This window comes from Vanellus vanellus, assembly GCF_965231255.1.
Source record: "Vanellus vanellus genome assembly, chromosome: 7".
Classification (NCBI taxonomy): Eukaryota; Metazoa; Chordata; class Aves; order Charadriiformes; family Charadriidae; genus Vanellus; species Vanellus vanellus.
This window is the reverse complement of record NC_138912.1, coordinates 39325987-39330876: the sequence shown is the minus strand read 5'-3', so window position 1 is coordinate 39330876 and position 4890 is coordinate 39325987.

Below are 4890 nucleotides of genomic sequence, written 5' to 3'. Positions count from 1 at the left end.
CCCAGGTCAGTACACTCAACAGCTCTGTTAGGTGGTCCTGCACCACCAGAATGACAATAAAATAAGCAAAAACAAGTAAAGAAAACATTTGAGGGAGAACCTGAAAAGAACATCCAGGGAATAAGGTTAGCTTTTTCTTTCATGTAAATACACAACATAATACTGCAAACTCTCCCATCCTCTTGCAGTAGTACTTTGCTGTTATCATTCTTGTCTATTTATTTAATGCCTTGACAACACTATATTAAATACTCACTAGGTATGGCTCTACTAGAGGCTGACAAAGTCTGCTTGGAAAGAGTCAACTCTGTCAGCTTATGGACCTGAAGTTAGAACAGTAGGAATCAGTCCAAGCTGTAGTCTTGAACTTAAGTGGAAGTAAGCATTGAATATAGTACTCAAAGGAAGATCTGTAACTTCTGCATCTCACTACGGGCTGTGTCTTTTTGGGGGATATCCAGGATAGTGGTACCACAGCCAAATCCGCGCTCCTGTGAGCAGATGAGGACAGGGCTTAAGTTTCAGACGTGATGAGCATCTACCACACAAACTGAATCCAACAGGTCCTCTGGATACTCAGCCCATTTGAACACCAGGACACACACAGTGTATCCAGCACTCCACAGATTTATTAATATTTCATCCTGATATGTATTTTTAATCAAAAGACCTTAAAGTCCAGTAGAATTTCCAGTTTATATATTCCAGTCCTTAGATGCTTTCATTACTAAATAGTTTATAGGATACAGACCTTACACAAAAAATTCAAGACTTTAATGATTTACATGGATTTCTAGGATGATGAAGATTCACAAAGATAAGCTGTGCATCTTATTACTCAGTATCAAAATGCAATTCACCATTTTAGAGAGACAGTTACAAGTGAAAAAGTTTCCATAACCAGGAGACAGTGACATTTTAGTAATTTATATCAATTAGACCATTCCAGTGTTCCCCTTATATTTAAATCCAGACTGGAATGGAGAAGAAAAATGGAAAAGAAAGCAAAGCATTTAGGGTCTCTGTGACACACAGATAGTTTTAGAGGGATATCTCCCAGGTTACCTGACAGAAGCCTTGACTTTCAGATCACCAACCTCCCTAAGGGAATCTGTACAGCTGATCACGTTGGAGAGAAAAGTCACAGCATCAGCTTGACATACCCAGCAGTGAAAACACACTTAGCTCCTCCCAATATATTTCAGTGTTATTCACCTGTTGATTCAGACTGACTACTTGACAACTCATAACTGCAGTCTACAGGACAGTTACATCAAATAAATTAAAAAAGAATTCCACATGACTGCTGTATTAACGTAAAAAAAAAAAGGTAAAAAAAAGGCTACTCTGTGTAGAGACAAATCAATTTAAATTGTAGTATGGAAGGAGGAAAGGATTCCAAAGTGAAAAATTAAATGCTGAAGGCAGAATCATTGATAAAGAGTAAAAAGTATTTTTGGTTTGGTGTTTTCTCATTGTGTTTTCTTTTCTTTTTTACTAGTTGTATCATAAATAGGCTTAGGAGATCAATTTTTAAGCTAGTGTCCCTTGCCATATTAGGCATCATGGTATGAATTCCCCGCCTTGGTCATTTTCTCTGTATGACTATGAGACATTTAACAACAAACATCTACAGCAGATTAAAGTTGCTGGAATTACTCTGGGAGAAAAAAAAAGATACAAATTTCCTAAAGGTCCTTTAGATGTTTTCAAACCTTTCCTCTCTTAGACTACCAAATAAATAATTTAAATTAACTGAAAATTAACTGACAAGTCTGGAACCTTGTGGTTAAGGGCTTGGAAAAAATGAAAATATACGATCTGACTTTAAAGACCACAATGCCTCCCTTGTCTTGAATAACAGGTGAGAGAGTCTCAGCAAAGCTTCCGAAAGCCCTGCTCCCTGTTTGACTCCCTTGGAGTTGAACATTCGGTCTTTATCACTGAAGGCAAAGGCTTTCATGCGCTACACTTGAAAATATGTGTATTCTGAAATCCCCAAAGGTAGAATTTAACGCTGTGTGTAACGCATATGTAACTGATATGTCAAAGCTGGCAGCAAAGTGAAAGCAGACACTTGTGGGGCTGGACACCAGACTATGAACAGGAACAAGAAAAAGTTCCAAATTTGGGCTGTTGCAAATACATACATGTTCAGCAGACAGAAATATGAACTACTAAAAAAATATATCTCTGAAACACACTATCAAATAATAAACAATTCTTTACTTTCTAATAAGTATTTGTCTTCTAATAGCTTCTTTGAAGCCTGTCTGGACTGTCAGAAGCCAAGATACCACTGGAGAGGCACCTCTTTAACACATCACTGCTGTGCTACCAATCTCCTTCCTGGGAGCACTGTGGCTGGGAAGTCCTAGTGCTATTATCTACCATGTTAGTAGTAAAGAAAAAAAGCAAATTCATTGCTTTTATTACAAAACAAACCCAAAACAAAACAAAACAAAAAACAACAAAAATTTTTCTTCCCTGAGTGATTTTTTCTTGTGGGACAAATGCTACCTGTAATCCTGAGTCTTCACAGCATGTTTTCTCTCAAAAAATAGATTAAGTTAGTAACTACTGTTGAGTACATAAATGATAAGTTTGTCTGGCATATGGAAGACGAATATTTGAGTTCCTGCTCTATCCCCTTCAATATTTTACATCCAAAGGATGTACCCTATCAAGTGGGCCAGAGGCAATTTCTCTCACACCTGGATTCTTCATTCTTAGAAACTGTTCCAAAGGGTGTTTTTTTTCTGTAAAAACCCCAAATTATTTGGAAATCTGATTAACAACGATTAAAAAAAGAAGGTAACTCAGACTTATTTACTTGATCCCAGACAACCAAAACTATTCCAGTAAGACCCAGATTTTAAGCCACAAATCTGAGTATCAGTATCCTTTTTACTGTCAATTTGCTCCTCCTGTTCTCTGCGGACAGTTACTGCCTCATCTCAGAGGTGGACAGGCCCTGGTTTGTTACCTGTAGATTTCCAAAATCTTCATCTCAGCGCATTTTCTTGTCTAGCTTTTCTACCTCACCTCCCTGGAAAGCACATAGGTGCAAACAAACAGCTAGGCAGAACCAGAAGGAACACTTATTGTCTAAAACCAGAAACTCCCACATACCAGCTGGAGAACGTTTTCACAAAGTCACTACCTTTCTGTCTGCCGTCTCAGATCCTACCTTTAAAGGAGGCCAATGAAACACCTTCAGAAGCCCAGGAATTACAGATGGATTAAAAAAAAAATAATCAATCAATCGCGATAAAAAGTAATATGAGTTTTATAATACTACAAACTTCATTCTTTAGCCCCTAATAACACCTGTCTATTCCCCATATACTAATTAGAGAGACAACTCAACACTTCTTCCACAGTTAACAGTTTCTTTCTATCACAAGAGCCAGCTATCTTTTTCCTATCAAATTTGTCTCAGTCAGCACTTGGCTTGAAGTTTGCCGCTGTTTTGTCTGATGAGGAGAGAGTGTGACCCAAAGCTCATCTACTTTTTCCAGATATAATCAGCTGGTCTAATAAAAGATACTCGGTATCTCTTCCTATAAATCTTGCATCTTTCAAACCTCTGGGCAAACACAATTACAAGCTCACTTTCAATAGTTCCTTACTGCAGCAAACTTCTCTTTCAGTATCACATAGAATTACTTTATTCAGCCTCTTTTGAGGTTTGCTGCAATAATCGGGATGAAAAGTCCACAAAGTTCATCAGCAAATGGTCGTATTTAGTACCCAAGTTCTATTTTCTACGTCTACCTCACCTGTTGAGCAATGTCTCAATTATTAGATAATATATACAGCATATGTAAGAGCCACTATAGCAGAGGCATGCTGGAAAGCTGCTCTGATGTAGGTGGCTTATGATTACCTGATTTGATGCACACTTTATACACCCTTACTGAATACAGATTTTTTTCTAAGGCTGCTTGCAAAATCCAGAGAGTATGAAATAAGGTTTACTCCGTGCCAGAGCCTTGTGGCCTGGGAAGAAATTTCTGTCTCTGAGCTTGGTGTCCTATTTTCACACGCAATTTCTTTTTGCTGTTCTAGTGTAGTGACTGCTTTCTATGCAAAGTTTTGTGATGAAAAAATTGAAACCCAGTCATGCTAGCAATAAACAACTGGCAAATATGGTAAGCAAATGAGTAACTTCAAAGATAGGAGTAGGCTTTTTGAAATCATTTGAATGAGCTATCAGTCTTTGTGTTCAAATGCAAACAGTATATATGTGTTACTCCTCTGGAGTCCAGTTCTTGTTGTTTCCAGCCTCTACAAATCTTACTTTTGACTTTTTTCTGACATGTGTCAGGGTGCGGGGGACTGATCAGCCAAATACAGCACAGTACTGCTACTAACAGAGGAAACGCTCATCTGTCTGCACTCGTTCCAGAAGATCAACTCCATCAAACTCAGGACTTCAGAATCACCTTCATCATTCCTTGGAAGCATTTCAGAATTGTCTGAAATTTATCCATCTACTGATACTTCCTTATAGCCTTAAGATGAACCAGGGCACAGAAGGCTATCTACAGCATCTAACCTGCCAGTGACAAAGATGGAAATGTTTACTGTAATTGCACAGAAAGAACTCCTGATTTCTGCACTGAAGGGTTTCCTTCTGACCCCTGGGGTACCACATGCCCACACTTACCACTCAGAGAAGCAACAGACCATTAAAGGGAAAATCTCACAGCCACGGCAAGTTGTTTCCTATGGAGATGATTTAGCCTTGCTAACAGTTTTCTTCTGCTGCTTTGGCATCCCCTTCTTGCTTGCTACCTCTTCACTCTGTAACTTTTAGCATAGTCTTAGAGAGCAACAGATACCTAAAAGTAGTAATGAAGTATTACTAAAAGTACTGAAGACTCC